Source organism: Equus asinus, chromosome 4, assembly GCF_041296235.1.
Source record: "Equus asinus isolate D_3611 breed Donkey chromosome 4, EquAss-T2T_v2, whole genome shotgun sequence".
Classification (NCBI taxonomy): domain Eukaryota; kingdom Metazoa; phylum Chordata; class Mammalia; order Perissodactyla; family Equidae; genus Equus; species Equus asinus.
In genome coordinates, this window is record NC_091793.1 from 31,088,894 (window position 1) to 31,101,142 (window position 12,249).

Genomic DNA, 12,249 nt, shown 5'->3' on the forward strand with positions numbered 1-12,249 from the left:
CTTTTTAACACCTTTATTTACTCCACATACTACCTAGTGCAAATATTCACAGGCCTTGCTGTGGAAATGTGGTTTGATTACAGGATGTTACATACATCCCTCACAGTGGTGTTACATAAGGTATAGTACACGCTCCTTGTCACCTTTGTAAAATTCAAAAACGTTCTAAATTTCTAGATGCTTCTGGACCCAGTGGTTTCAGATAGGATATTGTTAAGTTTTATTTATTTGAAGGTACATTTGAAAGGTTTAACCAGCACACCAGATTTGTGATTTCACAAACATTATTGCTTGAGATGAGGCTGAATTTATTTAAGTACACTGTGGCCTGAATTATTAAATAGATAGATAAATAAATAATATGGTGGTCCACAGCCAAAACTGGAAAAGTGGCATGGGAATGACTGAAGTTTAGGAAAAACCTTCCCTGCCTGATCAGAAGGATTTCAACATGTCCACACACAAGGTCAAATCGCCTACACAGGACAGAGGGCAAGGGCAGTGGCTTCCTTTGCGTCCTCCCTGGGACCGAGCAGGAACTTGCACGCAGTAGCACTCAACAAAGCGTTGCTGGGTTGAACTGAATCTCCACATCCCTCATCCTTTGATTTCTGTTACACACCATCCCTGAAAAGGAAAAATGAAGATTTTTTTTAAATAAAGTTTATGACCTTTGGGAAATAGTGCTTTGGTTCCTTTTAGTTGATTTTAAGAAAAGATAGAACCACGTCTTGGTTTTTACCCTGTAACTTTAGGGCAGATCTCTATTTGAAGGACCCAAAGACTCAAATAAATCTCTAAATCCCTGCTCTTTCTTCTGTTCATTCAAGGACAGAAATCTCACAAACAAACCACATGAAATTTGCCACTGACTCCAGCAAAAGATTTGCTTTTCTTGTGCTTATTCTGCTTTGCATCATAACTTCTGAACTGCTGCTTCCGTATTTCTTGCCTTTATTCCTTTATATTTTCCCAAAGGTAAAGAACTCATTGTCTGTATTCTGCCCAAATATATTCCGGAAACACTGTAAGTGTTTGCCTCACGCTTCTGTATCAGTTTCGGGACAGTCATAAATCAACAGTCTGTGGAGCGAAGTGCTCAGACCGAAATCACGCTTTGAAACATGCGGAGCATCACTCTCCACAAGCAGCTGCAGCCTTTTATTAACGGCTTAGGAGTCTTTCACACCTCCTTTTAAATCCAGTGCATTTGAAGTAATAAAACAGGGAGCAGTTTATAGGCAGGAAATATTAAAATATTTAATTGCTTTTTTTTTCTTGGCACAAAGCAGACAGCCTCAAGCTTTCTATAGCACTTGAAAAAACGCCACCTGCCCGTGCTTGAATGGACATGAAACAGGGGCTTGCTAAATTGGACACATCTGTGACCAAACCTCTACATCCACACCAAGCTCAGTTTTTCGAAATAGTTCTAACCATTTCCCTCCAACCACTTTTCATGTTCTTCTTCCTTTTCCTTATCTAATCACAACAAAACATAACAGAGAGTAAATTGATATCATGCCCAAGACGGTTTCCTAAGCTATCTCCAACAGAAACAGTGCACAAATTGAACCTGAAAAATTTTCCCATTGTCCAGTCCTATAGTCTATAACCTAGTCCGTCAAACGCTTCTCAGAGAAAATGGGATCTAAGTATTAGATAACAATGGTATTGCTAAACCTTTTGATAAGTCAATCTATCTCGTGCAATAAGGCAGCCTGAGGTCAAGTTCCAGCCCTGTCAAGTGCTAGCTGAGTGACTTTGGACAGGTTACTTAGCTTCTCTGAGCTCCAGTTCCCTCATCTGTAGATGGAGATCCTCAATAGCGCCTCTCACATGAGGTGGTTGTGAGCATTAAATGAGATGTCAATTATCAGTTGTTCAGTATGGGGTTTGACACTCTGTGAGGCCCTAATGTTAGTTATCCTTTAATTACAATTCAGTCTAAAAAGAATTGTTCCTAAAGCAAAAGAAGATATGGTTAATACTCTTCCGTGAACAATGGATAGTCCGAGAGTACCTTGATGAAATTTTTTTTAGTTTTCTATTGCTATGCAACAAATTTCCACAAACTTAACTGCTTAAAATGACACCCGTTTATTAGCTCACAGTTGTGCAGTCAGAAGTCCAGCAAGGCTTGATTGGGTTCTGCTCTTCAGATATCACAAGTCTGAAATGAAGGTGTGGGCCGGGTTGAATTCTTGTCTAAAGACTCTGGGGAATAATCCACTTCTGTGCTCACACGGTCGTTGGCTGAATTCATTTCCATGTGGTTGTAGCCCTGAGACCCCACTGCTTTGCTGACTCTCAGTAAGCGGCCTCTCTTTGGTCTTAGAGATCTCTCTCAGTTCCCTTGAACATCTCTCCCTCTTCAAAGTCAACAACAGAGAATGTCCTTCACATTGAACCCCTCTAATGATTCGATTCTCTCTGATTTCCGCAACCAGCCAGAAAAAACTCTGCTTTTACAGAGGCATGTGATCAGGTTAGTCCAACCCAGATAATCTCCCTATTTTTAAGGTAAACTGATAAATAATCTTTATTGCATCTGCAAAAATCCCGTTTGCCATGAAACATAACATACTCACAAAGTAACACCAGGGAGCAGAGATCACGGACGCCATTTTAGAATTCTGACTACCATAACATTTTGATGTTAGGAGTTGGGATGAAAACTAGTATATCATATTTTAAAGCAGAGCCAGGAAGGAATGTAGTAGCCTCCTAACCACCCTTTCTGGTCTCCATTCTTGCTGCCCTGAGATTCAATCTTCATAGAGCTGCCTGCATTAAACACCTAAAAGCAAACCCGGTAAGCTTCCCATTGCCTATAAGATCTAGTTTAAACCTCTTAACCTGACCCACAAACTCTCCATGATTAGGCTGGTCTCTCAAAACTACGTCTCAAGCCTCTTGCTAATTCCATATTCGTGCCTTATGACCCAGAAACACCAAACTGCTTATACTTTCCTTCATTCACTGTGATGTTTTTCACCTCTGTGTCTTTATTCAAGCTTTGCTTTCAGCCTGAAACACCCTCTAAAATTTCACCAGCCTTTTGTCTAGGTAGCCCCTATCCTTTTTTTAATTTTGCTCATGTCACTTCACTTACTCATTCATTCATCCAATAAATAACTATAGAACATCCACTCTATGACAGAGACTAGGCTATAGTGATAAAATAGACTCACACAATCCCTGCTTCCATAGAGTGTAGACTGTTGGTAGGGAATGGACAATTCAACAAATGATTACCCAGTGATAAGTACACTGACCAGAGGAGGGCTGATGCACCTACAAGAGGCACTTAACCAAAGTTGGAAGTCTTCTGGAGAAAGTGACATCCAAGTCAAGACTCATAAGTAGAAGTTAGCCAGGCAAATGGGAATATGAGAGGGGAGGAGGTTCCAGACAAAAGGAGTAGCATGATAACATACAAACACACATGTGTTAGAAAGAACATGGTTCCTTTGAGGAACTGAAAATAGTTCACTCTGGCTGGAGTATGGAGTCCTGGGGGGCAGTATAGGATCTTTCCCTGGGGTAATGAGGAGCCATTGGAGTTTAAGATTAGACTTCTATTTAGAGACATCACCCCAGCTGGCCTGCAGATAATAGATTGAAGGAGGGACTAAGAAGAGGAGAGGAAACCAGCAGGAAGTCCAAGGCAGTAATCCAGATCAGAGAAGACAGTGACTGGTTTTATGTTGAGGCAACAGAGATTGAGGGAGACGGACAGATTTGAAAGAAGATGCCGCCCACAGGAACTTGGTGATGATGAATCAGCTATTGGAGATGAGGGAGGGTGATGTCCATGTTTCTGGCTTGGGCATCAGGGTGGATGCCAGTGCCTGTCACTGTCAGTGAGAACATGGGCGGAGGAGACATTTTGTGGGGGAAGATAATTGTTGCCAAATGGCTTCTGGGATAGCCAGTAATTTACCGAGACTATTTCAATGCTTCCTAGCCCACCTGTATGATTCAGCTACATTAAGCAAGAAAAGAAACCCATTTGGTGAGTATAAGAGTGAGAAGAGAAAATATAAAAATGGCACCAGTCATTTGTTCCCCCCATTATCCACCTATGGTCCCAGGGTAGAAGATTCTCATCATCCAGATTTCTTACTCAACCTAGGCAAGGATGACGGAGAATGATGGATTTGCTCTTTCCTCTGACAATTGAGCTCTTCCCCGGATATCTGCATGGCTCATTCCTGCCCTCTCTTCATTTAGGTCTCTATTTAAATATCATTTGATTGAATGAAACTTCTTGACCATCCTCAATAAAGAGTAAAATCTTCCACCCATGTTCCAGCACTCCCTCGTCTACTTTATTTTTCTCCTTGGCACTTTTTGACAGAGTATGTGTGTGTATGTGTGTGAGCGAGAGAGAGAGATTGTCCTTTCTAGTAGAATATAAGTACCACAAAGGCAAGGACTTTGTCTGTCTGTTCACTGCTTAATTTCTTTCTCCCTAAAACAGTGTTTGGCCTATAGTAGGCACTAGTAAATATTTGTGGAGTAGATGAATGAATGCAGGAATGAAGGTCTGTTGCTCAGAAGATTGATTTTGGTTGGAGAAAATTACGTGGGAATCATCAGGATGAAAACAGTATTAGAATCATAAGATTAGATACATTTACTCAGGAAGAGAATACAAAGTTCAAAAAGGGTTCCTGAGGAATTCCAACATTTACCAATCTTTAAGTGATGATCTGTAGGAGAAGAGGCTAGAACAGAGTGAGAAGGGGCAGTCAGGGAAGCAGAAGGAAAACCAGGGATGTGGAGGGGTAAGAGAAACCAAGGGAGGAGGGGAACCCTAAAAGAGGTGTCAGCGGTGACAAATGCAACCAAGAAGACAAATAAGAAAAGTTATAGAAAGTCTCCATTCGATTCAGCAACCCAGATGCCATTTTTGGCCCTTACTGAGAGCAATCTGGGAGACAGGTGAGGATGAGGGCCAGATTTCAGTAGACTTGGAAGTGAAAGGCACAAGAGAAGGGATAAGAAAATAGTGGTCAAGGGAAGTAACTAGAGCGATGCTGGGCCAAGAAAAGTGTTTTTTTTTTAAGATGGTGGAGGCTTGAACAAATTTAAAGGTTGGTGGGAAAGACACAGTAGAGAGGAAGAAGTTTAAGATAAGAGAGCAAAAAAATAATCAATGCCGGGAGATCTCTGAAGTACAGGAAGGGAGGTTTCCTTCTTCCGGAAGCCTCCTCTGACCTCTCCCCGCCCCTCCTCCTCTCCATCCTCCCCATTACTGCCTGTCAAGAGTTCATAGTCTATTATTGAGCTTATCCAGTGGGATTGTAACTCTGTTTCTGTCACTGTTGTGCCACGAGGTTATGAGCTTCATTAGGGAGGGAACAACTTCTGATTCATCTTTTTATCCCCAGGAACTAGCATAGAACGTGGTACATAACGAATACTCAACAGATATCTGATGAGAGAATGAATGAATGAATTGATGGAGAAGTAGACTTATGGACTGATGAACTGAACAAAGATATCGAATGCCTACCGTGTGCCAGGCTCCGCTCTGGGCTCTGGTAATTGAGCAGTGAATAAAACAAAGCCCATGAACAAGTGAATTGAGAAAAGGGCATGAAAATGTGGAGGAAAAAATAAAAGCAGACTTCAGGCAAATGAAGGGTCGTGAACCAACACTTCATAAACTCAAGAGTGTTGATGCTTTAGGTGGGACCCCACGCCTCTTCACGCCAATGTTTTTCACATGAGAGGCCAATTTTTTTCACTCAATTTTTTACTTGCCATTTATAAGGATTGATTATAGTCTTGCTTCCTGTTTTTCATGATATTTGTAATCTGTGATCGCTTGCTAGAATGTGCCTCTCTCCATAAGCTCTCAAATGTAGATTGCACTGGTTTTCCAGCTCTTCACGAAAAAAAAAAAAAGACATATATCCAACTTCCCAGGGTACAGTGAGGTTAAAGCCTTGGCCGTGGCTTATTCCAAAGTACCTTTCCACTCAGGACCCCTGGTCATCTTTATGTTATCCTGCAGGGATTAAATAGAAAAGACGGGAACAGAGACAGGGAAACACCCATATGGACATTCCCTTGCAGGCCAACAACCACTAAAAGCAGAACTTTAAGAGCTGTTGCTCAAACTTTCCCAAACAGGAGTGTCTATGTTTGAGTCACTAGTGCACATCCAGGAACACTGTGAGCCTCATAGATACGAGGAATGGAGGCATCAACACACAACAACGCTTCTGTGATGCCAGAAAGCCATTCTAGGTCACTTATGCAAGAGACACAAAAGTTATCCAAACAAACATGTCAGGGAACATGGCAGTCACTGGAGCATTTAAGAATCCACATTCTAAAGGCTCTTGGATGTCAGGTGTTAAACAAACACTTGTTTTCTTTTTCCTTATTTCCATTACTGTGATCGCATTTTCAAAAACAAGAATTGAATCCTTTATTGGCTCTTTTTGCTCTGAAACACGGTTTCTAATCTTGGTTAGGCCCTTGACTTTTGTCCAGTCGTCCCTTCCTCCATTGATACTATTCAATTGAACAATCGCTTCTACATGGATTGCGCCCAAATCTTTGGTCAAGAGCTCAGACCTGCATTGTAATCTTCCAGCCAGATATCTGGATGTTCTTCCAATATCACAAAGCAAACATGTTCAAAACCAAACTCATCCTCTGCCTCTGCAAAACCAGTTCTTCTACCCAACTTCCCAGGTTCTATTAATGGTGCCACTGTTCTCCCAGGTAGAAACCTCAATCATCACCAACTCTTTCCTCTCTTTTGTTTTTCCCTCCCATCCACTCAAATTCCATTGAGAGGTTCTCTAAGACCCATTTCCAACATATCATTCCCATCCATCCTCCTTAGCATTCAACTCCTTCTTTTATTCTAACGGCCTCCACCCTGGTTCAAGCTCTTCTTTCTTCTCACCTGGACTACTGCAAACACTATTAATGGGGAAAAAAAATTCACAATCGGATAGTTTTGTATACAAATCCTGGTTTCACCTCTTTCTAGTGGTGTGATCTTGGGCAATTTTCCTAAACCCTCTAATCCTCAATTTGCTCCATAAAATGATAGTTCATTTCAGGAGTATATGAAATAATGTAAATTAAAGTGCCTAGCATATAATTGCTCAAAGCATCAACTACTCTTCCTCCTAGAAAAGCGTACTGATCATGTCTTTTCCATACTCATAAACCTCGAATGACTTCTCTTTTTCTACAAAAAAAAGACCCAGCTACTTATTTGCCCTCCACAGTATCGCCCAAGCTACTTTCCTAGCTTTTGTCTCCCAAGCTGGCCCACTCAGTCTTCTTCAGACACACCCACGTTTTTACCACGCTTATCTTTCCACCTGGTATGACTTTCCCACTAATCTCCACCAGTCAAAATTCTACCTATCCTTTAAAAAGCAAGGCAAATGCCACCTCCTCCATGAGGTCTAATTCTGATATCCAAATATATGTTCTGCTTTTGAACCCCCACTTCACTTTCTTAATATGTATACTATGGAATTTATCATATTCTGCTTCATACTATGCTCATAAGCATCCTTGTCTTATTCTAAGGATAGGACTGCAAACTGTCTAACTTCTTGTTTATCTCTAAAGCTTTGGGGCTTCTCACTTATTCGATACTCAGGAAATAAGCCAAATTGATTTCAAGGACATGTCTCTAGAAGAGTAGCATTTATCTGTTAGAATACAAATTCACTGAGGGCAATCACTTTTGTCTATTTTAATCAATGATGTATCCTCAGTACCTAGAACAATGCTATGAACGCCCAAAAACTATCTATTGAATGTCTTTGTAATCCAAGATTATCCTTTGAAGAAAAAATCCCATATAATCCAATTTTTAAAAGTTATGCCAATTAGTCACACTTAACCTCTGCATCGTGTCATCACCTCCTATCAGGGACATCATATCGTGTATGATGACAGGAAGTGAGAACCAGGTGGCAACCTAGGGAGAGCCCACAGTGAAAGAGAGGCCAGCCCACATGCCCTCAGTGCCCTTGACCAAACTGTCTTCTCACGTTTTGCGTGATATACTCCAACTACCCCATCTGTGCCTTTCTATCTGACTTAGACATCGGGCCTGCCGTTTGGCAGGGGCATAAATTAAAACCTGAGAGAACAATCACAGGAACGCTGGCCTCTGAAGTCAAGGCCAGCCAGCAGTATGATTCAGGCACTGAATGTCGCCTCCCTCTGCTTCAGATAGAATCCTGCGAGGAATCACTTGCCAGGCCAACCAGAGTCAGAAAAACACTGCTGAGTTCCTGGCCAGCATCCCCAGGCAGGCCACAGACACCATTTTGCTAACTCTGACAAGGCCTCTTCACTCTCTGCTGTAGTAGGCCAGTGGTAAAGAGAGAGAGGGGAGAGCAAAACTTCTCGAGGGAGACAGACTAGGTTCTGAGTGCTGGCTCCACCACTGACGAGCAGCGCAGCTGTGGGCATATTATCAGCCTCCTGAGCTTCAGATGCCTTATTGCTAAAATAATACCACCCTTACAGCATTGTTATAAGAACGAATGGTAGTGTATGTAAAGCATCAGACTCCTAGCTATTGCTGTTGGTGTCATTACTATTGTCAGATTAGAGAATCAAAGGAAAATTAACCAGAGATTAAGCCAGCATCCCTAACAGAATCCTAAGAATTCATCTTTATGAATTCTCTAGAATATGGCTCATTTTATCCCTTTCAAAAATAATGACAGATTTCTAAGAAAAATAATCAAGTATCAATATCTAAAACCCAACCGACAATAAAAACTTTCAAATGAATTTTTGGAATGTACCCTAAGCAGAACGTTTACAGGTTTGCCCTCATTTTCCCTCATCCCCTGAACCTCAAGACTCTTAACAGTGCCCTGGAGGTGCTTTCGCCTCTAAGTCACTGTTGCCTCCATGGATTCCTCCTTTTCTCAGCAGTTTGCCTCCTCTCCTCCATATCCATTCATCACCCTTCTGCACAAACACACACACAGTCAAGATTGCCTCAGTCATTCTGACCCATCCTCAGCACTTACCCAGACCCACTCTTACCTTCATTCCCATAACCAGCAGCCCCGGAGACAGGAAGGGCAGAAGAAGGGACTTTTTTCGTTCACAGCAGCCACAATCTGACAAAATGCCAACAAACTTGGCAGTCACAGCAACTACACACTTACTCAACTATCACCCATTGTTCTCACTCATTAGATAAGTAAAGTCCCTGGTCTGATTGCATTTGAAATACATTCTTTCTAAAGTTTATCTTGTATCCTATATCTTATACAGATCCTAAGTATATACATCACACAGGTTGCTAAATGTTATATTTCTGTCCTTGTGGGCCATCCTAGAACATGTAGTCATTTGCTGAATTGTCTTATTTTCTTCCAAGCTTCTTATCTGATTCTATGATACCAACACTGATACTAATTCTGGAACATTCTCCCCATTGGCTCTGGAAGGCAACATCTTCGCTTTTCAACTCGATGACCTGAAGTCTGGTAGAGCTGGCCTCTAGAGTCTAAAACTGAAATGGAGAAGTTCTTTGAGAATTATCTTATCTACCATGTTCTATAACAACCACCTCATCTGCTCATTCTCAACTTTCATGAAAATTCCTCAAAATTGCTTAGTGTCATTCAGCTGTCTTTTCTCCTAGCCACAACCCACCAAGGCTCCCATCATTTCTCATCTATCTATTGCAACTCTCTTAACTCTTCTCTCTGCCTCCAGGCCAGTCCCACTTCAATGTCATTCTCCTCCAATATGCCCTTTTTAACAGAGTGATTATTCTGGACAGCAGCTCTTCCTAAATTGCTACGTTACTCACAAGCGCTTAATGGCTCCCATTGCTACACACAATCCAAACTCCCTTGAGTAGTGCATGAAGCTCTCTGTGATCTCGTCCTCACCATCCTCACCTCTTGCCACAAGCCCACTGTGTCCTATGCTAACTATTGAACACACCATGCTGTTTCATGTCTTCGTACCTCTTATCAGGCAGTTCTCTCTGCCTGGAAAAAAGAACATCCTTCCTCACCTACTTTCCAAACCTAGGTCTCTGAACTCTCTTTCAAGAATCTGCTCAAGCTTGATCTCACCAGCTAGAGATGCCACTTTCCTCCTTTTCTGTGCCCTTGTTCTCTTATTTGTGCTATCGATCACAGTGAAAGGGTTTTTACTTGTATCTGCCTCAACCACTAGCCTATGAGCTCTCTGCTAGTAGGAACCACAATTCATTTAACTTTGGCTCCCTAGTGCCATGCAAAATGCTGGGCATATAGTAAGTGCCCTATAACCGTTTGTCACATTGACCTTTCGCAAGGTCAGTGTAGGGAATCTTTTGACTTGAATCTGTCCTACAACAGCATCAGCTTAAAAAGACCAATATTGAAAGGTTTCTTCCTACATTAATTGGTTGGAGTATCATTTCATATTCCAGGAACCCCTGAAATACTTTTTTAAATATTTTTTCTTAGAAAGTCACCTCATTTTGCCAGTTTGAACAAGCCTGGAAACTTTGGTATTTGTTTTGAAACTGAAAAGTGCCTTAAGAGTCACTTTGTGCTCTTGGACAGGGTTGAGAAGAGACCCACAGAGATGATTAAAGGCTGGAGGAGAGACTCCGAGAACTGGAAGGGAAAGCTAAAGGCAATTTAGTAATCGACGTCAAGCATGTGAAAAGCTGTCATTACCAAGGAGGGTTATGAGCCCATGATGTCTGTATCCTCTGAGGAGAGAGAAACAGGAAATGAAGTGAGCTGCAGCATAAACAACTTGGGTTAGGTAGAGAGGAACGTTCCTGGCAGAAAACATTGCTAAACATTGAAGGAGCCAACAGAAATGACATCTTAGTCTTTCCTTCTCCGGAGGTATAGAAACATAGGAAAGTTCCCAACTGTCTGGAATGTTCTACAGACAATATTACCTAAATGCAGAAATGGAATTGTATAAGTACCAGGCAGCACATAGATTTTTGGCACCCAGGGCACACATGGCCTGACAGATGCTTTTAAATTTTGGAGAAAGTATCTCAGAGAAACTAAACTCAACTGTCACATTTTTCACAAAACAGTCACTAAGCCCCTTCTCTAGGCCAACCTCTGTTAAATACCACCACAATAGCTAAGGCATAGTTTATTCTAACAGAGGAAAGAGCTGATTTTCATATATCCCTTCCAGGACCGTCAGACCTCAACTCTCAGCATTCAGTCTGTCTCATACCCACATATGCACACATCCACACAACACAGCAGCCACCAAAGCAACTTGCATTTCCTCTAAGTGGCATGCCCCAGTTACTCTGACCTCCAAGCCTTTGCATATACCATTTCCCCTACCTGTAATACCTTTCCCACTTCCTTACTTAGGGAACCTCTTCTTGTCCTTAAGGACACAGCTCAGGAGTTACCTCTTCAAGCTGCCGTCTTGTCACAGCTACTTCCTTTCACCTCGACTCCAGGATATGACATTGTTTATGATTCATGACTGCAAGCAATAGAAACTGATTCAAAGTAACTCTAACAAAAGAGAACTTATGGGAAGTATATTGGGGGCTGGGCTCAACAGTAGCTGGAGGGAAAGACTGGGAAATGCCCAAGAGCCAACATTAAAGGCAAGAAGCAGAGGGCACAATTGCCTCATATCAAAAGGAATTAGAGAAATATTCCCTCCATCCTAGCATCAAAGTCCTATAAGAGTGTCTGATTGGCCAATTCTAGGTCCCATGACCAGCCTGACCAGCCTGTGGCTGCACTAGGGTATGAGAGAGAGAATCATTCCCTTCCAGCTTCTGTAGTGGGAATTGGTCATGAGAAATTATCCTCGCACTAACACTCACACAATGGAGAGAAGGTAATTCCCCCAAAAAGAAATTAGAATACAATAGAAGAGGAAATGCATGCTAGACAGCTCTGTCACTCACATCCTGTTGTGGTGCAATCCTTAATTTTCCTACCAGTGTTCTTAACCAAGTCTTTATGCTCTCTGAGGGCAGGAATCATATCTTTCATCCTTACTCACTCATCAGTTTCTTAACCTAAGGAGCATGTTGTTGGTTTTCTTAATAAATTGAGATGGCTCTAGTAACTCTTGGTATTGGCTAGAAAAAAAGAGTCTCAAAATAGTGACAGAATTGAAGCCTACAATACGCAAATGCAGTTTCTAAGCATCCATTTGTCTTTGAGTCAAACTATGGCATTCATCAAACTTCTCAGACCAGTGCCGGCTCCCGTGGCCAAG

At 41.8% G+C, this 12,249-nt stretch overlaps 1 long non-coding RNA gene across 1 annotated transcript; it reads right to left on the bottom strand.

Moving 5' to 3' along the window:
- Positions 1-479: 479 nt before the first annotated feature.
- On the bottom strand, positions 480-11,691 carry LOC139045046 (uncharacterized). Its single transcript, XR_011502631.1, has 2 exons — positions 11,349-11,691; positions 480-627 (listed from the first exon to the last, which is right to left on the bottom strand). It is a non-coding gene; the product is annotated as an uncharacterized lncRNA (long non-coding RNA).
- Positions 11,692-12,249: the final 558 nt, after the last annotated feature.